This window comes from Oreochromis aureus, linkage group 3 (assembly GCF_013358895.1).
Source record: "Oreochromis aureus strain Israel breed Guangdong linkage group 3, ZZ_aureus, whole genome shotgun sequence".
NCBI classification, from domain to species: domain Eukaryota; kingdom Metazoa; phylum Chordata; class Actinopteri; order Cichliformes; family Cichlidae; genus Oreochromis; species Oreochromis aureus.
In genome coordinates, this window is record NC_052944.1 from 58,709,786 (window position 1) to 58,733,131 (window position 23,346).

Consider the following 23,346-nt stretch of genomic DNA (forward strand, 5'->3'; position numbering starts at 1 on the left):
TTATGATAAAGAAAAACATTTTCCAGGCTCATGTTGGACCCTTTGTCATCACACAGCATGTTTTTAAAAAGTGGCTACTCAAGAGTTTAACTCTTTAATTTGCCAAGCTATGTTTGTGACATGTAATTACTCTATTTGTGATTATCATGCCTGTACTGGTTCTTTTCATTTTAAAATGTTACTTATTTGACCTTTTCAATCATTTTTAATGCAGACAGGGGTTAAACCAACTCAACCATCTCTACCGAAAAGTCACTTTGGACTCAAACTATCTGCTTTGACACTTCTGTCAGCCATGAATCAAACATCAAAACGTAGTTATACAAAGTGGAAAAATTAAAATCAAATAAATAAATAAAATCTTTAATTTCACAAAATATACATATAATTTATTTCACACTACATCCTAGCAAAACTATGAAAAGATGTAGGAAACATTTTTCCATCAAAAAATTACAAAAACCCCCCCAAAACCCATAAACATCTGAACCCAAATGAACCCATTTGGTGATCTGAAGGTTAAACATGATTTCATGTTGAAGAACTGAAGAAGTATTTAGACTCTTCACTTACATAACAGTCCAAAGGTTTTAATATCTGAATTTACTTGAAGCAGATAAAGTAAAAATACTCACTATGCAAAATCATGTTGACTAGTTAATGTGTATCATGAAGCAGTTGGAAAGGTAAACTATAGACATATGGTTGGACTGGAGGACGGGCAGTAAGGCTCCTGCACCATGTTGTTGAAACTGGTTCTTGAAGCAGTCTAGTGGAGAGCAGCTGGACCAGATGATGCTTTAACAACATAAAATGTCAGAGAGAGCACGTCCTCCTTCAGTTTGTTTCCTTCAGAAACACACAGATGTGGTGTCTGAGGAGGCAGATGTTCAGGTGAATATGTGGATGAAATAAAAGGTGAAATCAGAGTGAAGCTCCTGCACTGGTAGGGTTACATATGTATATTAACCAGTTATCCATCATTTGTATATTCCATACTTTTTTGCAACAGCTTTGCTCTCCACCATTGCACATATAAATATAATATTGTTTGTGGCTTAAATCTGAGCTTTTCTTTACAAAACACATGGGTGTCACTAAAAAAAATCTAATGTAACTCTAAGAAAAAGAAGACCTCTTTGTATTAATAAGCAGTAATATACAGCTTTCATTTTTATTTATTACCATTAAGGTTTATGTGAATATTATACGTCCAGTGGAAGAAAGAAGAAGGTTTAGTTGAATGTGTAAAGGTGACAGGAAGTATGAGATTTTCACACATGTAGAGGAGATTGTGTTTCCGAAACAGATCAGGACATAATTGAAGAGGAGACTGTCTGCAGTGAGAAGAAAGAGAAATTAAAGTCAGGTTAGTTCAGAGTAAATAAATAAAATAAATAAAACCCTCCTCCTCCTTCTCTTTGTGTATAACTGGGTGTCAATGCTGTGGTTTCCTCTCTGCTTCTCCAAAAATAAAGTTTTAAATGTTAAAACTGAACCAGAACATGAAGTATGATGATGATGGACAGCAGGAAAATTCTCAACTGACAGCAGAACCTGAAGGCAACATCAACACCTGTGTGATGCCTTCACTGACCAGACCTGAAGGGAGTGTTTGCATTTTTCTTTTTTTTTAGACTAGTAAAAATGTAGAATATATTATGGAAAGTGATGATTTTATCATTTGTCTCAAAAGCCTGTTTTTTTTTTTTCATCCTTTGTGTCACAGCCTTACCAAACAGTGAGATCTGGAGATGAATAATGAAGCTGATGTACTTAATGTTTACCACTGACCACCAGGACATGTAACAGTGTTTATGTCGTATGTTTATGTGGTATGCCAGGTTAACCACAGTATTGTGAGGGTTATTGGCATAATAGCGCCCTCTCTCATAAGCAGTGAATAAATGCCACTGGCAGCATTAAAACATTGCCAGATTACCAGGGACAAGGTTGAAGTGAGATGTAGATCACAGCACTCTGCATCACAGTACACTCTGTGTGACCATTACATATTGGTATTATTGCTATCACTATATGGAGAATATGACCACTGTATATTGCCTGACTGTTAATAAAATAATCTCCACTGATGACTGTTAATAAGAACTAAAAGATAAGCAAGTCTCGTTCATCATTTACTACACAACACAGAGACAAGTGATTTTTTTTGAACAGCCAGTCACAGCAAAGTGATTGAGCCTGGTTACAGATGCAATATGCTAGCTGAGCTAGTAAGGCATACTACTCATTTATCCAAACATGGTCAGTTCTGGTCAGTACAACATGTTTGGCAGTGAAACACTACATTACTATTAAAGAATAGAAAGAAAAAAATAATTTATTCTACAAGAAACGAAACAGCAGTTTGAAGCAGATCAGCTCTTTAGTACCAGGAGAGGTTCAAGATTTAAAACAAGTGCAGAAACACTGAAAAGCCGCAGCTCTGCTGTAATACACCAGTATTACCAGCAGATGGAAGCAGACTGTGCACAGGAGTCAAATACCTTTCAAATTCCACTTTGTCTTTTCAAGCTCTGTGGGATTTGTGCTGATTAAAGAACCAGAATCAAAACCAAGAAATGATTAAGATGTCTAGTTTAACTCATATATTTATATGTTTGTAGTTTATCAGAGCAGGAATACTTTATCTATATAAAAGCAGCTATAGATGAACATCAGAGTCCATTTATTCAAATCATCTCCACAAAAGAGGTGACAGGCTGACAAAGTTAAACTTGATATAAAAGTCTGCGGGAACTCAACGTCCCATTATCCCCATAACACAAGCTTCGATGCTATTCAAGTCATTGCAGGCTGTGTGTGTAGTTACATTTCTCAAGAGGTGCACATCAGGTCATGTGGAAGTTTACAGCGAGATTTCCCACAGAAGCATAACTGAGGCAATAGTGAGATGCTCAAAGACACAACAGAGCTCTGATTGAGTGCTCTGATGAGTTAACCAGGTCAGTGAATGATTCAGAGTGTTACCTCTGGCTCTGTGTAGATATAAAGACACCATGAGGAGAGTGGAAATGAAGTATGGAGAGAACACCACAAGGGTGAGGACCACTCTGAACACAAGCTGGAGGGAGGGGAGATCAGGGTGTGGGCCCGAGGTGATGGGCATCACTGTGGTTGTAGGTTTTCCTGTAGAGAGAATCCCACCTGTTCAGGTGAATATGTGGATGAAATAAGAGGTGAAATCAGAGTGAAGCTCCTCACCTGTGACAGTGATCCAGCTGGATGGAGACTCTCCATGACCGCTGATGTCACACTTGTAGAGGCCTTCATCAGACCTGGAAACATGCTGGATGGTCATGTGACCTGTAGGCTGCTTCCTGATGAGGGAGCCATCTTTATAGAAAGCAGCTGGGAGGTTGGAGGGAGTGGTCTTTGTTTTACAGAGCAGAGTGACGTCATCTCCCTCCATCACACGGAGGACAGGACTCTGCAGGATCACTGATCCACCTCAACACAGAGACAAACTACAGCATTTCATCCATTTACACACAGCTTCATCAACACTAACTCCACACACTCAGCTTACCAGTGACTGTCAGGTTAACCATGTTACTGATGGGACCCTCTCTGGACTCACACCAGTAAACTCCACTGTCCCATGGGAGCGTCATGCTGATCTTACAGGAAGAGTTGGACCATCTAGACCAGCTAGAAGAGCTAGCAAAAATAACAAAATGCTTCCAATACGAAGCACCAATCTTTCCACACTTTTCTCTTTATGCCTTTACTCCACTGGCAGAAGGCAGTAAACATTAAGAGCATATGAACAGATTCTTATCTCAACTCTAATCTACTTGTGAGCACCCTCAAATGTCTTAATTCATAACATATTTTTAAATGAATGTCTTGACTTTACCAAACAGTTAACAGTTTATGTCTTTATAATTCTAATGAATATAACTTCTTAATATAAAGAAAATATTGAATACAGTTAATCATAACAACCTAAATGTGTACTACGAAATAAATATACTACTTCTACTATATTTATTTAATGGTACTGACAAGTGGAGGTGACATTTTTAATTGTTCTAAAAGAACACATAAGATGTCTCTGCTCCAGTTTTCATGATTGACATTTCAGGATTTTATTTGGATGTCACTTAGCACTAACTGGCTAGCATTAGCCAATAGCTTAGCATTGACCTCTCACCCAAGTACAGTCACTTCTAAGTACGATGGTCCCCATTAAAGCTAAAATTAAACCTTTAAACAGTTCACTAATCATTAGCATACTGCTGTTTCATTTGACTTCAGCCATCTTTTATATACAGTTTATAGTCCCAGACTACACAGGTGAACGAGCTCTGGTCACCTGCTGATGAATTTTCTGCACTCATGCTCCGATCAGTGTGTGTTTGTCTCTGTAACAGCGTCACTTCCTCCTTTTCTGCCTTCATCATCAATGAGACCACCAGCGGGAGCTCTCGTTAAAACCATCCCCTCCCTTTGTGGCTGTTCCTTTCCTTTTATTTTATTTTTTGTACCAGCATCTATTGTTACAACATGAGTTTGACCTTTTTCATGTTTTGCACCGTCATGTTACCCTGTGAAGCATCAGGGTGAAGCAGATTGTATGAAATTAAGGTTTAAACACACCATTAATAGTAATAATAATAGTATATTATAGTAATAATAATCAAAACTTTTCTTAAACCAACACCTGAATGTTTAAATTAGCAAAGTTTTAACTGACAAAGACGAAGCTCACTGACCTTGGTTTGTCGTGTAGATCAGCAGCGAGGTCAGGACTGAAGTGAAATGACATTTGGGGTAGTTTTTAGTTTGAGAGGTTTAACAAAGTGATCAGAGAGCAAAGTGAAAAAAACACTGAAGAAAAAGCAGCAGAGGGAGGAGAAAAAGTGCTGAAAACAGAGAACTGATTCAAATGTGAAGAAAATTTAAATACAATTTCAAAGATTGCATTAAAATTAAAAACATGCAAACTTCCTGTAAGAGTATCATCACGACCTTTCTGAGTAAGTCTCACAAATTAATCGTAACGGAGCCAAACATCCCTTAAAGCATACTTCGGAGAAATGTTTTAAAGTTAACAGTTTATAAGCGATCAGTTTCTGTGCACACCCTCCTCTTCCTCCTCCCTCTGTGACTGTGGTTTCCTCTTCACTCATCAGTATGAGGCTTTTCTATTAAATCAAAGCTCTAATATCTAATATGAAGTAAATATGAATGTGATTTTATTAAAAATGAGCTCTTTGATTTGCTTTCATGGGGAAGAATCAGAGAGCTTTAATGGACAATGATTGATGAGGTGATGACCTGTTATGTCAGAACATTAGGTTTTGTTTTCCTGTTAGTGAGAGCAGTTCACATGAAAGGAAGTGAGATGGAGGTGGCGTTGTGCTTCTCTCTCTTTTAACCACAATCGGGTGGTCAAACTTATACAAACAGTAGCTGTAGTTTGTAAAGGTGTCATAAGACAAACTTCCTTATGCCCTTATGTACTTGTCTGTAGTAAGTATTTAATCAAAGGATACTTCCAGTTCTCACCAAAATGGGAGTCAACAGGAAAACTATTAGCTCAGCCTCCTGCCTCTGTGAACCAAAGTATGCCGTCAACAGCATGGTTTTTTTTTTGGTTTCTTTTTCCCAGCTTTAAGGATCTGAGCAGACCTGCAGCATCGTGATGCATTCAAGTATTGCACTTACTGTAAATATGACTCAAAGGAAGCAGTAACATATCTACAGGGAGTCTAATACAGCTGTGATTATCATCTGCCTTTTAACACTTAAAATATGACTGTCACACATCTGTAGTGTTCTTGTGAGCAGGAAAACAAGGGTTTTGCAGCTGGAGAAGACAAATGTGTGTCTTTGTCCTGTCTCCCTCCCCTCACCCCCAACCAGTCGCACGAACTGGCTGTCACTGAGTGTGATTCTGACAGGTATTTCTTCCTGTTAAAAGGAAGTTTTTCCTTCCCACTGTTGCCAAGTGCTTGTTCACAGGGTGTTGGGCGGGGTTGTATTATTGTACGGTCTTTATCTTACAACATAAAGTGCCTTGAGGCAACTGTTGTAGTGATTTGGCTCTGCATTAATAAAAGTTGAAATGAATAGAAATTATTTATAAGTCAATAATTTATTACTAGGTGAATACTACTAGACTGAGCTATGGCAGAATAATGAATGAGAAATCCATAGAAGTTGAATAATAATATAATAATTCTGTTTTCTTTTTATCTCTTTGTGTGGCTAAAACAGACTTTTCTGAATTATTTCACATGGAAAGTGTTTCAGCCCTTCAAATTGAAAAAAGTATGAAAAGATTTTTTTTTCTTATTGTGAAATACTTGCAGAAAGTCTGAAATATGAAGAAATGTTAAACTGTGAAAAATCAGGAATAAAAATAGTTTCATTCCTCACACCATAAAAATGAAGGTTTATTGACATCTAGTCAAGGGCGTAGATTTGGTTTTGGCATTGGTGGGGACGGATGATTCAACCACTGAACCCTGCGCTGTTTCTTTTCTTTTTCCTTTTTGTCTTTGCTTCTTGATAAAAAAGGAGAAATATACTTGCCTACATATGCTATTCTACATGCTTTTAAACCATTTAAAATTACAATTCATAGTTTTATATGTGAATTATATAATGTTAAATTACTAAAATGACTGATTTTAGACTTTAGTTTACTTCAGCCATATTCCATATAAATCAGGTATCATACAAAAATAAAAAAAGCTTCAAATACAGTCATGACAATTAAAGAATATGATTTTAAGGACTTAACAACATTACTTCAGTTATAGTACACCAACATCTCTTACACATTAGCACTAAGGGAACACTGAATGACCTGGTGGATTTTGTCCATAAAACTACTCATCTAAGATTACCACAAAGTAAAAGATCTCTCAGCAAAATTATGCAACATTTTAGGCACTATTGCCCCGATCAAATCAGTGAGCTGGGATTTTTATTCTAAACATGAACTACTGTTACAGCAACACACATGGACGACTGGTGCCCCACACAACAACTCAATGTCCACTATGTGAAGGAGTCTATACTATACTGTCCTGGTGGACATGGCAACACTTTTTTCATGGTTACATACAGTTTTAGACTGATGTGGGCCAAAGCCTAGCACATACCTGCCAACCTTGAGACCTGAGAATTAGGGAGACATTCAAAGGGGTTTTTACAGTGTTTACTTATCGGAAAAAATAAGTTAAATGTCACCGGCCTGTTTCCGGGGGTGTCCAAATTCAGAGGCTGCGTCCACCTGAGGACCCGGCCTTCGCGGTCTAAGTGGGCCGGGTCCTCCGAAAGCCGGGTAGACCGGAAATGAGCGACTGTGAAATTGGGGGGGTCTAGCCTTCATAATTACGTCACCTCTGCCGTCTGCTCCTTGCTGTCTAAATAAAATAAAATATAACCGGACGCTTGCGTAGATTCTCGACCATCTCACACTTCTGTTTAATCAGTTTTCTGTTTGACATTTATTCAGCTGTGTGAAAACCCCGGAGGAACCCTCCCGAGGGATTAATAAAGTTTTATTTAATCTAATCTAATCTAATAACTTTAATCTCAGCCAAACCGATTTACTCACGAACAAATAAAACACTGAAAAAGGCCAAACAATAACATGTTTAAGTTATTTGAAGTTTACACAACTACATTCTCGCCTGAAAATATGTTAAAAGTTGATTTCGCGACCCAGAAAGAGTAATAAGAGTAATATTAATACTAAGTAGCTGCAGTAGTAGTAGCTATTGTTGGAAACTGGAATTGGCTGGGCCAATCTAAGATATGGTTTTTCAACTTTGTTGTTCGGGTGGAAAATCGGGAGAAATTGGGGAGAATGGTGGCTCCGGGAGATTTTCGGGAGGGGCACTGAAATTCGGGATTCTCCCGGAAAAATCGGGAGGGTTGGCATGTATGGCCTGGTATTGCCTGTAACGTTATTATGACGGACACATTTTATGAGTGAACTTGACTTTAAGTGACTTACAGGTTTCTTTGAAAAATACTTTCTTATATCCAGGTTCTTCCTTTTTGCTGCCATCCTCCTCTCCTCCTTGCAGGTCTTCGCAGCGCAGGATTGCCGCTGCTAAAACTAAACAGAGCTCCCTGAAAGGCACAGCCAATCACATTGCCCATATTTGTCACATGAGGTAGGACTCCAGTAGCGAACGTAATTTAACTCTTTCTGCACCGCTAGGTGAAGGAGACGTTGACAGATCTTTTTTTCTTTCTATCGGGTTTGTATTTCTTTACTCGAAGAGATCAAATTATTGGTGGGGACAATTCAATAATCGCTGGATATTGGTGGGGACACGTCCCTTCCGTCCATGCCAAATCTACGCCCTTGCATCTAGTGGTTCAAAACAAGAACTGTAGTGAACATGTCTGAGCATTGTCAATCAATTTAATCGAAAAAGTATTTTCTTAAATTAGTAATTATTATTAGAAATCATTTTCTGTGACACGAAGCAGGTAGGATAGGCTGAGACTCTGCACGTGTTTCATACATTACAGTAAAGCCTGCGATATTGTAAAGTGAGGGTTCATTATGTTGATCTGAATCTCTCTGAACCAGGGGTAGGGAACTCCAGGCCTCGAGAGCCGGTGTCCTGCAGGTTTTAGATGTGTCCTTGATCCAACACAGCTGATGTAAATGGCTAAATTAGCTCCTCAACATGTCTTGAAGTTCTCCAGTGGCCTGGTAATGAACTAATCATTTGATTCAGGTGTGGTGACCCAGGGTGAGATCTAAAACCTGCAGGACACCGGCTCTCGAGGACTAACATTCCCTACCCCTGCTCTGAACTAGTAGAAACAGCAAGATGGAGACCAATAACTTTCTTAGCAGCACCTTTACTCTCAGGACACTTCAACAACAACAACACTTCTTTTGTACAGCCACCATGTGACTTCACTAACCAATCAGTAGCCAGGAAATCCTAGACTTAGGTAAATGCATGAAAACAAACTAGGTAGATTTGACACATAGTTATTACTATGTGTAATAACCAGATACTTGATCAGGAGTTGAGGGGACAGCCTCTGATTGGTCTATCACCCCATGGCCAGAGGTGGGAGTCGTTACAGTCTCAGGTTAAGGAAAGGGTTCAAAGACGAGAAAGGGAATGGCGATGTTACTGGTTTAGAGGTGCTGGATGACAAACCTTAGGGTCCAAAGAGGTTACAGGGCTGTGGCCCTGAACATTCCAGCTCCTCTTAGCTGTGGATTTTAAAGTTTTGAAATTCAAAGCACCTGATAATGCAGTCAGCTGATGAAGCTGGGACTGTAGAGATATTTCACCAGCAGGTGATTTGGTCCCAACTTTGGGGAAAGGTGCATTGTAAGGCCTGAGAAGATTATAGTGAATAATTTGAGACTTTGGCAATTGATCAAGGAGGCAACAAATCTTGCATGTGACACCAGGGGTTTCTTTATCAGATCAAAGGCTCTCTAATATCTCAAATGGGGCCCTTCCAATGTAGAGCAAGTTTCTATTTAGCTGTTGTGGGGTCATTTGACCACACAATCTCATCAGGAACGTAAGGAGTGTGTTTGATACCTCTATCATACTGTTGTTTCTGCTGGTTGTGGGCACAGTCTTCTGTTCCATGCAGCAGTACTGAAGGCAAACTGAAGCCTCTCAGTTAACATAATCAGCAGGACAACCTGAACCAAATATTTCAGCTGCCACTTTTTGAGAAGTCCATTGGAAGTTGCATTCTGTTCAGTGAGTGCATGAAGGGGGACACTGTGATGCACAACGTTTTTGCAATAACATGAACAGGGCCCCAGGAATGCCTTTGCTTCTGTTGCTGTTCGTGGGATAAGCAAATCTTAAACACTTTTCACATCTCTGAGGTCAGGCTGAATGCCATTGTTAGGGTGAATTGTTAAATGTTGTCATTTTTGTGCTTACAATTGTGGACCTTGTTTTGAACTGTTGAATGGTGAGGGAGGCAATTAGCTATAGTGTTTAATTACAGGCACATCTTATGTGAAGGCTCTGTTTTCTTGTTTAGTAAACTTCCTGCCCTTTATGACCTCACCTGTGTTTGTGTATGGTGAACCATTACAGGAATTGAGCCATATACAGGGTGAGGGGAGATGACACTTTTTATGACCAAGGATGATGTTAAAACAGTTGTAACCAGGAAGTCACGCACACAGAGACACACACTCACTCACATGCACACACACACACACACATGCTTACACGTGCATACATACACAGTGCCTTATCTTTTATAGCCACAGGGGGGTTACAATGGGTGGTGCTTGTGTAAACTGTATGCATTTTCAATAAAAGGCGGCAAGCAGAAGCCAGGGTCAGAGTCATCTGAGGTTGGATTCAGAGTGGTTTTCTGAGACACTGACCGGGCTTCCCTTGCACAAGTTAAAACCGACCGATTGCTGTTTGTCTTATGTCTGTGAAGGTTCTCAGTCATCCAGGTCATCGTAGTCTAAGGAGCTTGGAAAGAAAAGCGTCTGGACTTCTTTAAGTTGCTTGAAGACGGATGAGAGGTGAAACGTCTTCAAGCAACTTAAAGAAGTCCAGACGCTTTTCTTTCCAAGCTCCTTAGACTGCTGTTTGTCTTGCTTTGTTCACGGGAACAAGTTTCTGAACCAGCAGGCTTGCTGAGCGCAGACACGACAACCATTTTTAGATACAATATGGCCCAGAAATTGTACCTGATCTTTGTTGAAACAGCATTTTGAGGGATTCAGCATTAAGCCACTTGACTGTCTTAAATTGATTCTTCGGTGCCTAGATTGTTCCTATTTAGATTTTGTTTATTTAGTATTTCCCTCTTCTCTCTTTGCCCTCTGTGTCTCCTTCTGTGTGGCTCTTGAGTTATGTTTAGCTTTGTGTCCTCTGTCTTGTTGTGTGTAATTTGCCCCAGCTGCGTTTCCCACGAGTTTCCTGTTCCCTGGTCATTCCCTTTGTATGTAAGTGATCTCCCTCATACCCACCTGTGTGTTCTGTTCATAGTTTTTCCAGTTTGGTTTTGTATTGACTCGTGCCAGCAATAAATCATAGTTTTTTTAGTTAAAGTTTTGCTTCCTGGAGTCTGCATTTGGATCGTTCTTTCCTGCATGCTGCACACAGACTATGACACTTGAAGTGTGTGACAAGGTTTTTTCAATTATTTCTACTGGCAAAGTCTAATCACATACAGGTGAAGTAGCACAACATGTCTCTTCAAGTGGGATGATGTCAACAGAGGAGCCCGAATGAAACTCACCAACATGTTGTCCAGCGTGCCACTCGATTTAATCTCTGCAGGGATTCAACATTTGAACCCCAGTAGTGTCATTCTGAACTTTACTGAGAGTGTGACCACAATAATGTCACATGTTGGATTGGGCATCAAAACACCGTAGTAGTCTGTTGGAACAGATGGAGCAGGTGTGGCCGCTGACACAGAGGCTGTGATCAGAGTTTCACTCTGGCATTTTGGTTGGTGCTAGCACAGAAGCATTACAACAGGCAGCCACCTCATGTTTTTTGGGCAACAGGGGAATTTTCTTGGCTCACAGTTGCAGTACTTTGTTTTTGAGCTAGAGAAGGGCATGGTGTCTTTGAAGAAAATCACAATCTAATATGACTGGCTGGTAAGCACTTCTGAGAACTTCAAATTTCTGCTGCCATACCTATTTTTCAAGTCTAACACCAATGGTTCTCCATTGACTGAACAAGCTAGCACAGAAGATTCTACCATAAGTCCTTTTTTCAAAGCTGGATGAGAGTTTCAAAAATGTTCACTTACAAGGGAGATGAAGGAACCAGAATAAATTAAAGCACACATTTCAATTCCTTTGACAACAGCCAAGATGTTGGTGGACACTTTTCAATAGTATGGGAAATGAAATTCTCTATAACACCACATGCATTCAAAATGTCATTAGAAGAGGCCGATCTATTGTGTATTTTTCAGTGGGCCAATGTGTTGGGACCAAATTAAGCTATCAGTGGATTAATGTCAAGTAAATAAAAAAACATTTTAATTCATGTAATTCATCAGAAAAGGATAAACTCTATTTGTCAGTAGACTGTTAACAACAGTTTAGTCAATTTAAGCCTAAACAAAACATCACTTATGGTAACCTGTCGATCTTGTACGGTTCAGGCATTCCAGGATCCATGTGTGGGGGCATCGAGTATGAAGGTTGCTTGTAATCAATCCAGGCAGTGCACAGGTTGGTTAGTCTGGTTTGCTGTCTCAGGCAGCTCTGTCTACCAGTAACTGTTGTCTTGCACCTCTGGTATTCCTTATAATTCCTTTCTGTGGCCCGCTCATGTATTCAGCCACATGCCTGTTCCTCATTGCCACAGTGATGCTTGACAGGGGCTTCCATGTGGTAATTAGGCAAGTTATTGGCCGGTAGTTGGATGGGACCAGTCCATTCTGGGGATCCTTGGGCATCAGGACTGTCCAGCCTTCATTTGGCCATTCTAGCTGTGCTTCATCCATTAGCAGCTGGTTCATTTGTACTGCCAGATGCTTGTGGTGTGCAGTCAGCTTCCTCAGCCACTAGTAGTGAATCATGTCGGGGTGCTGTCCAACTCTTCATACTAGAGACTCTTTCTTGGATGTCTGCCACTCTGATGATTACTGGACCCTGTTCAAATATGCTGCTGTGGTCTGCTCTTAGATCCACAAGCCACTGAGCATCTTTTCCCATATGCTGGTGGGTGGTTACATGGAGTACAGCAGGTTGATCTAAAACTAAACATTTACCTAAACTGGGTGAACTAAAATGAAACATGAAGAACCCTGACATGAACATGAACAAGCCTGGAAACATGGTTTAAAACAACGGATGACCTGATAATGAATGAATGCATGACAGCAGACCACATAAATACACATGACGATGACGAGGGAAAAGCAAACACACAGAGAACACAGCTGATACAAATGAACATAATAACGACACAGGGGAAGTGAAACTAAACACAACACGGGAAACCAGACCTCTTAAAAATAAAACGGGAGACACAACAAGACACAGACATGGCAACCGAGCCTGATGACAGAACATGCAGACGTAAAGCACATGACAGACTTACACACAGGCTATATGACGGACTGACGAGGAACACGCACACTATAAAAACATACAGAGGGAAAAGGGGACTGGAGATGAGACATGGCTGAAACACATGGAAGGTGAGGGAGACTTCAGCACAGGGGGTGAAGACACAAAGGGAGTCTAATAAACAAAGAACTATAACTGAGCAATCTAGGAGCTTAAGATGACTAAATTAACTTAAACATAAACCATAAAAATGAAAATATAAAAACTCAAAATGCTGGGTCAAATATTCAAAGGATATTTGCAGATTTCTGTCAGAATCTGCAGATTATACAGTACAAATAAAATGTTCACGTTTCTCCAACGTTGTCTTCCCAACAGTTTCACTGACATCTACGCTGGATGGCCAGGAAGCGTTCATGATGCCTTCTCCGGCGCTGATAATTGGCGTCTGTCTTGTGTCAGTGACATAAAAGACGGATTTAATGCGACATGACCATTCAAACAGCAGTCGCTTTTTAAAACATCGGATATGTATCTGATTCAGTACCACATACAAAAGTGACCCAGATCGGATTTGAAAATATTGGATTTGTGCCGTTCACACTGTCATACCATAATCGAATAAGGGTCGCATAGGGTCAAAAAATTGGATTTGATGTGCTTTCGCCTGCAGTGTGAACGTAGCCATAGACTCAAACAGTTAGGGAAGTTGGCTCTTTCAGTCTGAAACTTTGCATGCTTTGGCTCATTGACCTTGTCTTACCTCTTCTTGTGCAGGTAATTGGGAGGGAGAGAGAATTTCTGTGGAGAGAGATTCTGTGGACCTGCCTGAACCGAAGCGTTGGACTCACTAACTGGAATTTAGTGGAATTTAGGCTTCAAACTTTCCTTTTTGCTAAAGCATATAGTTAGGGCTGGACCAGGTGACCCTGAATCCTCCCTTAGTTATGCTGCAATAGACGTAGGCTGCCGGGGATTCCCATGATGCATTGAGTTTTTCCTTTCCAGTCACCTTTCTCACTCACTATGTGTTAATAGACCTCTCTGCATTGAATCATATCTGTTATTAACCTCTGTCTCTCTTCCACAGCATGTCTTTATCCTGTTTTCCTTCTCTCACCCCAACCGGTCGCAGCAGATGGCCGCCCCTCCCTGAGCCTGGTTCTGCCGGAGGTTTCTTCCTGTTAAAAGGGAGTTTTTCCTTCCCACTGTCGCCAAAGTGCTTGCTCATAGGGGGTCATATGATTGTTGGGTTTTTCTCTGTATGTATTATTGTAAGGTCTACCTTACAATACAAAGCGTCTTGAGGCGACTGTTGTTGTGATTTGGCGCTGTATAAATAAAATTGAATTGAACTGAAAAAAAATCCTTCTGTTGTCACATTCTGTTGTTACTTCACTGTAAATAAACTTACTGAACTTAATCCTTCAAGTCTGTGTTATGAGTCCAGTCAGCACAACAGCTATGACTGAGAGGGGGAATTCCTCATCTGATTTCAATGTCTTCTCCAAAAGTTGACTCAGTTCATCTGGACATATTTTTATTTTGGCCATTGATCAGTGAGTTTTGGTCAGTGGTTGTTGATCAATGGTCATAATAATTTCCATATTAATTATTAAGGAACGGAACTCCCAGCCCATTGTTCCTTCAGTGGGCTGGTTTCAGTCATTATGCAAATGTACTGTTTATAAGATTGGGGAAAACTGCAGTCAGCTGAGACTGAAGAAGTCATTTGGATGAGTGACGAAATGTTTTTCCCACTGAAAACACTACGTCTTAACAGAATCAACTTTTAGGATGTGGTTCCAGTTAGTGTCAAAATATCAGGTTGTAAGAGTCTTTTTTATATAATAAATGTGTCCCATGAGTGAGTGAAAACACCGTTCTGCTGTAATACATCAGTATTGTCAGTAGATGAAAGCAGAGCTTACATGAGAAACAAGGTCATTTACAACATTACTGACTTTTCAGAGTCTGTTTGTGTTGATTCAGGAAGTGACAAGCAGTGTTGGTCAAGTTACTTGAAAAAAGTAATCAGTAACTAATTACTGATTACTTCCCCAAAAAAGCAATCCCATTACTTTACTGATTACTTATTTTCAAAAGTAATTAATTACTAAGTTACTTAGTTACTTTTTAAAAACACGGTTTACAACCTGAATGGGTGATAGAGTGATAGATCTTTCAGCCCAGTTCTACTTTTTCTGTATAATCCATCATACAAAATGTAATCAAATGGAAACGTCACTTTTTAAAACTTGTTTTATTAGTTTTAATCTTTTGACTTTATGCATCAAGCAAAAAATTTAATTATATGCAACATTCTCTGACTGGAAGAAATTTGTTTAATATTTAAACTTATTTTCTGCACATTCCAGCACATAAAATAAAATATTTTTTGTGTGTTTACCCTCACTCTTTCAAATAGATGCAAGTAAAACACAGCAGAAAATAAATAAAGTCAAAGACTGTTGCTCTATTTTCACCTGTAAAGCAGGAGTGGGGTAGGTGGAGGTTTGCCCCGGTGCAGGTGTGCCGCAGCGGTCAGTGGAAGAATCCGCGAGTTTCTCTGTGAATTTCCCATTACAGTCCTAGCGCACTCGCTGCTTGCTTGGAAGTTTAGGGGGTTTTTTGGCTGTAAAAAGAAGTTTTCTTCCCACGCACAACGGACACTAATGTTTTTGTCACTTTTTATGGAATCAAACTTAAAGTAAGGTCAGTACTTCCACGCTTTAAACGCTGCACGCTCATACTCTCTCCCGCACTCAATATATTATGATCTGCACACTGCTGTTGTCACGAACGTTGCACTCGCTTACGTCACTGTCATGAAACATTCTCGCAAAAAACTCACGATTTTAGTAACGCAGTAACGCAGCGTTCCTACGGGAAAGTAACAGTAATCTAATTACCGATTTTGCAATAGTAAGCCCTTACTTTACTCGTTACTTGAAAAAAGTAATCAGATTACAGTAACGCCTTACTGCCCATCTCTGGTGACAAGAAGATAGAAAAAATGATTCCGAGGTCCAGTCTTACTTACATGATCAGGAATTTACAGATATTAGAAAATGAAAAAAGAAAAGAAAATCTACGAAGCTTTGACGTTGTGCGTTGTCATCGCTACGTCTGACCATACAATGGATAGACTCAAGTATTACTTTGCAAAACGCATTGTCACAGGCTAAACAGTTTCGTGTCTATATATGTTCAGCTTTAAGTATGAAAGGGTCCATTCTATAACCTGTTTATTTTAATTGTTGAATATAAACCTTATTTTGTGCTGACATTGCACTTCTTTTTTTCAGAACCAGAGCTTTTGAAATCTGCAAAAAAAATGCATTTTAAATCCTTTTTTTGAATATTACTTTAAATACTTAGATTTAAAGTTCTGCTGAATGTTTAAGTAAAAAAGATGAACTGTGAAATATTTTGGCTGTAGTGTAGTTTTTGCATACAAGTGTAATAGAATAATTTTAGTGTTTTCCTTTTTACAACTGGAGTATGAACGTATAAAAAATGCAGCAAGACATTAACAAAACTGTTTTATTGATTATAAAATAGACTATATCAGATTCATATCAGTATCAGCAGATATCCAAATTTATGATATTGGTATCGGTATCAAACATAAATAAGTGGGTTCGTGCCATTTCTGGTAGACACAGAATATGTTGGCCATCCTCCTCTGATCACTAATGTTTGGTTTTTATCTACAATTAATTATCCAGATATGAACATCATAGTACATTTATTCAAATCATCTCCTCAACAGAGCTGACGAGGACAAAGTTACTGAGACACAACAGAGCTCTCATTCAGAAGCGATGTTCTGTGGTGACATCATTATTCTCATAATCCAGTCCTTGCTCAGGCTGAGTGGCTGGGATTGAAATACAAATTTCATTTCCTGTCAAAATAGAAAAATCTGCTGTATTTTATGGAGAGTTCAGACAGAGAGGCGTTAATAATCAGCATAATGATTGACCAGTAAATGATTCAAAGTGTTACCTTTGTCTCTGCGTCGATATATAGACACCAAGAGCAGAGTGGAGATGAAGAACGGGCAGAAAATCAGCAGGTAGATGACAGCTCTGAATGCAAGTTGAAGGGGGGCTGTAGTTTTGGGTTTACCTACAGAGAAAATCCCACCTGTTCAGGTGAACATGAGGATAAAATTAAAGGTGAGTGAAGCTCCTCACCTGTGACAGTGATCCAACTGGATGGAGACTCTCCATAACCGCTGATGTCACACTTGTAGAGGCCTTCATCAGACCTGGAAACATGCTGGATGGTCATGTGACCTGTAGGCTGCTTCCTGACGAGGGAGCCATCTTTATAGAAAGCAGCTGGGAGTTTGGAGAAGGTGGTCTCTGTTTTACAGAGCAGAGTGACGTCATCTCCCTCCATCACAGGGAGGACAGGACTCTGCAGGATCACTAATCCACCTCAACACAGAGACAAACTACAGCATTTCATCCATTTACACACAGCTTCATCAACACTAACTCCACACACTCAGCTTACCAGTGACTGTCAGGTTAACCATGTTACTGATGGTACCCTCTCTGAACTCACACCAGTAAACTCCACTGGACTCTGGATAAACATTAAATTTACAGGAAGAACCAGCACGTTCTCCCCACACTTCTCCACACTGAGTCTTCGGTTGTTTGCTTGGGTTTTTCCTCAGAGTCCATCCAGCAGAGCTGTCGTCCTCCTCGCAGCTCATAGAAACAAAGTCTCTTTTAAAGAACTGAGAGCTGCTGGGACTCACAGTCAGACGAGCTGCAAGGAAGAAGCACACATATATAGATGTTATATACACTATGCACATTATTTCAGTAGTCAGACACCTTTTACAGCTACTGAACTCTCCACACCAGATGACCTCTGCTCTGCTTCCATCAGCACCCGTCTTGCATTTCATACTTTAACTTCCAACACCATATTTCCAACAAATTAGATACTATTTCTTACACTACAGAGACTGAATTTATTTATCAAAATGAAGCTAACACTTGTTAGGTATCATCAGAAGTGTAAACATCACAGCAGATCTTACTGTTTCAAAGTTACTGATGCAGGAAGATAGAAAAAGTAAGCAGATTTTTCCTTGCCTAATTTATTTTTTGGATTTTATTGAATATAACCAATTTGAAAATATTCTTCAGTAGACATTTAACTGGATGGTGACCCTACACACTCGCCCTACTCCAATCAAATGTCTGTAACTGGGCAGAAAATGGTGGGGCATTGTGGGAGATCGAGTAAGTGAGAAAACGTGCTGCATTCCCGGATGGATGTTTACATATTGGAAAAAAGAAAACTACAAGTCTGTGGGCAGGGGATCCAATTCATTCATTTACCGAGATTTCACGAAATGGCGTAAATGTTCTTTTAACTGTTTGTTGTTTTCACTTTCTTTGGTGGTTGCAGAAAGGGTTTATAAGAGCTTTTAGTTGACATTCAGAGATTTCTGCGGATAGACACATGCCGGGACTCACATTACTGAGCTCGTGTTACAGCTGATTAATCGCCTTCGGTACCAGGCGTGCTGGGGCTCATTCAAGACAACCTCAGAGTAGAGACACTACTGGACTTATGGCTTGATGGACACACGACATTGAATCAAGATGGCGCCTGTGTGTGTCTCGCTGTCAGCTGTTCTGATCCTACTAACCCTGCTTATATCTGTTTTTCTCAACAATGTCTCTACTCTTTTTGTGTATGATTTCCAATCGCTATTAATCATCTGAGCCACTATTGATGAGCAGTATCATATGGCCCCAGGAGGCGAGGGTTACCAAGTCCCACCTGTGTTATAAACCGTACCACTGTTTTTCCGCCGTTATCCACCTAGCCTTCCCCTCAGGAAGAAACCCTACAGAAGGCGAGGGAAACAGGGTGGAATACTGGTAAAACCAGAAACTGCGTCGCTACTTACATGCAGTGATGGGAATAGCAGCATTACAAGTAACAGCATTACTAACGACATTACATTTTCAGTAACGAGTAATCTAACTAATTACTATTTCTATCGTTACAACGCCGTTACCGTTGCAAACAAGAAAATGCGGTGCGGTTGTGTTACTGTTTTTCAACAAACAGATGGTTGAAGCTGTCTTCAGCTTACCGCATCTTATATCAGTTTCACAGAAGTGGCTGTAAGTAATCTGGGTGCTACAGCTTTAAGCAGCTGCGTGCACGCTCCCTTTTAATCTTGTTTGGTCAGTTAACGGCCCAACACATGAACGTGGTCATACTTTGGATTTGGTACTATCTTGTGGCCTGTAACATCTTGACATTGAAATCTGTGACATTAATTTTTCTGACCACATGAATGTAGTATTTGAGTTTCCTCTCTTAGGTCAGCCCATCAAATCAGATGTGCCTAAATGTAGATCTCGTATGATTAACTCAAACATTGCAGATCACTTTGCTTGTATGTATAAATAAAACAAATTTCAGTTCTTAACCCACCCACTATCGATCCCCATACAGTAGTGAATATAACATACAAAAATCTTCTGAAATTCTTTGTTAACAAAATTGTAGACATCAGGTCCCACATTATTCTTCCTACTATTGACCCATCTATTCACTCTCAAACTTTTGCCGTTTTGATCATTTTGAGCTAGTGTCCTTTTCATTACTTAATGAAAAAGTTAATAACTTGAAACCCTCAAAATGTTCCTTGGATATTATTCCACTTAGATTGCCGAAAGATGTGTTTGACACTGTTGGTATATGTTTGCTTTCGATTGTAAATAGCAGTCTTCAGTCTGGGTCTGTTCCCCTGACTTTAAACATTCAGTGGTGTAACCTATCCTTAAAAAGCAGAACCTGGACCCAACAGTTCTATCAAATATGGACTAATCTCCAAATTGCCTTTTCTGTTAAAAGTTCTAGAGAAAGTTGTCCTCCTCTAGCTCCAGACCTTTTCAGATAATCACAGAATCGCTGAAGTATTCCAGTCTGGTTTTAAAACGCATCATAGCACTGAGTTTCTAATGACCTTTTAACTTTTAAAGACTCGGGAGATTCCACCATTTTAATATTACTAGATCTCAGAGCTGCTTTTGAGAGTTATAAGATATAATCCAAGTCGTGACATTGCTGTAGGGAGCTGCAGACTTGGTGCAGGTTAATACTGGCAGTGTCACCATGCCAGCCGACTGTATTTCATCATCAGCCAGTGCTGTTCTTTATACATCAGTATTACCAAAGTTTACCATAAAGCAGCACTTGCACTACACTGCGGGGTCTAGCTAATTTATCTCATTACTTATCCTATCTGCCAGCTCCATGTTATGAATTTCTTCACTACCAGACACACTGGACCCACTACAGTTCGCTTACCGTCCAAATCGTTCCACAGACGATGCCATCTCTCATCTCCTTCACACATCACTCACTCACCTGGACACTAGAAGGGGGAATTATGTTAAAATGCTCTTCATTGACTACAGCTCTGCATTTAATACCATAATTCCCTCCACACTCACCACCAAGCTGGAGCACCTGGGACTCAGCTCATCTATGTGTGAGTGGATCTCCAACTTCCTAACTGGCAGACCACAGGCAGTAAGGATGGGCGGACATGTCTCAGCCTCCACCACTCTCAGCACTGGAGCCCCCCAGGGGTGTGTTCTGAGCCCCCTGCTGTACTCTTTGTACACATATGACTGTGTGGCCACTACCAGCTCCACCACCATCATCAAGTTTGCTGACGACACCGTCGTGGTGGGCCTGATCTCTGACAACAACGAGACGGCCTACTTGAAGGAGGTTAGGAATCTGGAGACCTGGTGCCAGAGGAACAACCTCATTCTAAATGTCAGCAAAACAAAGGAGTTGATAGTGGGCTTCAGTACTAAGCAGGAGAGGAACTACCAGACCCCCGTCATCAACGAGTGCCCAGTGGAGAGAGTGGACAGCTTCAAATACCTCGGAGTTCACATCACGCAGGACCTGTCATGGTCCTGTCACATCAACACCGTAGTGAAAAAGGCCCGGCAGCGTCTCTACCACCTCAGACGCTTGAGAGACTTCCGACTGCCCTCCAAGGTGCTCAGGAACTTTTACTCGTGCACCATAGAGAGCATCCTGACGGGAAACATCTTAACCTGGTTTGGGAACAGCACCATGCAGGACAGACGAGCTCTACAGAGGGTTGTGCGATCAGCTGAGCGCACCATCCGCTCCGAGCTCCCTGACCTGCACTCAATCTACAGCAGGCGGTGCTGGACCAAGGCCAGGAAGATCGTGAAGGACCTCAGCCATCCCAACAACGGACTGTTCTCTCTGTTGAGGTCAGGGAAGCGATTCCGCTCCCTGAAGACCAACACAGAGAGACTGAGGAGGAGCTTCTTCCCGCAGGCGATACGGTCTCTCAATCACACCACCACATAGTACTGACCCACACATATGGTTCTTACACACACACACTGGACAGTCTGGACTTTGTTTACACTTAATCACTTTAAGCATATTTGCACTGCACAAGACACCTACAATGTGGTTTGCACAACACTGGACATTATATTACTTCATTTCCATTTAATACTTGTAAAATGCTGCTGTTATTGTATATATATTTATATTTCTTTGTACATTCTTATATATTGCTATACTGTGTATTGTGTATTTTGCTGTACAGTTATTTTATTTTAAACTTTAATCCATACATATTTTATCCTATTCTTTCCCAGTTAAATTTGCCCTTCATTCTAATTTGTGTTGTACAGTTATTTTATTTTCAACAAACTCATATATATATATATTATTTTATTCCTTCCTAGTTAATTTTACCCTTTTTAATTTTTCATATTTATTTCCTATCTTATTCATAGCCTTTTCTTTTTTCTTTAGGTCACAAGCAGTTGTATAAGCATTTCACTGCATATCGTACTGTGTATGACTGTGTATGTGACAAATAAAATTTGAATTTGAATTTGAATTTGAATAGAGTGTAAATCACCCCATGAAATGGCTGTGCCATGTTCAATGCAGGGATGTGCAGTTCTGGCTCTCAAGGCTCCTGTCCTCCCGGTTTCAGATGTTTCCATACTTCAACACAGCTGATTTAAAGAATCATTTACAGACTTGTGCACAACTAGGTGTTTGGGGATTATCTGATTTGAATTGGAATGTTGGTATAGGTAACATCTAAAATGTGCAGGATAGGGGCCCATGAGGGGCAGAATTTGACATCCCTGACTTCTAGTCAAGGTCATACATCAGGAAAGTTGCTCTTTGTGACATAAGTTTTTGCTTTATTACTTCAGGGCCAACCAATAGAGATAAAAGAATAAAACTCGTCTGAAGACCCATTTTTACTCTTTGGCTTTTAATTCTGTATGAGTCTGTCACTATTTTATTCTTATTATTTTCTTATCTTTCATTTTACTTTCCTTTTACATTTTATCCGATTATTTTATTGTACAGTACTTTGGTCAGTTGTTGTTTATAAAAGTGCTGTATAAATACAATTGATTGATTGATAAATGGAAAGGTTACTGACCTTGGTTTGTGGTGCAGCTCAGCAGTGAGATCAGAACTAAAGAGAAATTAAACTCAGGTTAGTTCAGAGTTTCACGTTCAACAAGACAGCAGAGGCATGAAAAACACAGAGTGAACTTACAGAGCAGACACAGCAGAGACGTTTCCTCCATCCTGCTGCTCAATGATATCAGACCAACACTGACATCAGCTCACAGTCACTTCAAGTAAAGTCCTCCACTTCCTCCTCTGTACCTGAGTGTCATCATTCTTGTTTCCTCCAAAACTCTTCCAAACCAAAAAGCAGAACCTCTGTAGTGCCTTCACTGACACGCCAAAGAAATCAGAAGGATGTGTATCACAGCTCTTTGTCACAAATAAAATAAAATGATTGGCTCTTTTCTTGGAAATATCGATTTTATTAATCCTGTTTCAAAGTTTTGTTGTCCTGTAGCTGACAGCAGTAACAAAAAAACAGCCCACTATGTCACTTCCTGATTCTCTCAGTTCCAGCAAAGAATTGAACCACATTCTGGTTACATTTGGAAAGAGGTCCACCGCAGATAAGCAGCGATGAGATCATCATGTCTTCCTGCTCGCACACTAACAGACTTGTTGCAAATCTTGTGTTTGCCCTGGATGTTGTTTACAGCTCTGATCTCACTGAAATCCTGCTGAACGTGTCTCAGAGAAACAATAAAACACACACTGAGCAGTGTTCATGTAGCTGCAGTCAGCCCATCGTGTTCAGAGAAAACTGTGCTACTTGGATCTCTTGATATCCTACT

General features: G+C 40.1%; 2 long non-coding RNA genes across 2 annotated transcripts; both read right to left on the bottom strand.

Annotated features, from left to right (window-relative positions):
• Positions 1-738: 738 nt before the first annotated feature.
• On the bottom strand, positions 739-3,278 carry LOC120435773. Its single transcript, XR_005609902.1, has 4 exons — positions 3,226-3,278; positions 2,992-3,150; positions 1,186-1,337; positions 739-874 (listed from the first exon to the last, which is right to left on the bottom strand). It is a non-coding gene; the product is annotated as an uncharacterized LOC120435773 (long non-coding RNA).
• Positions 3,279-16,631: 13,353 nt separating this feature from the next.
• LOC116326445 lies at positions 16,632-17,314 on the bottom strand. The gene is made up of 3 exons (XR_004199924.2): positions 17,257-17,314; positions 17,066-17,188; positions 16,632-16,964 (listed from the first exon to the last, which is right to left on the bottom strand). It is a non-coding gene; the product is annotated as an uncharacterized LOC116326445 (long non-coding RNA).
• Between the last annotated feature and the right edge of the window lie 6,032 nt (positions 17,315-23,346).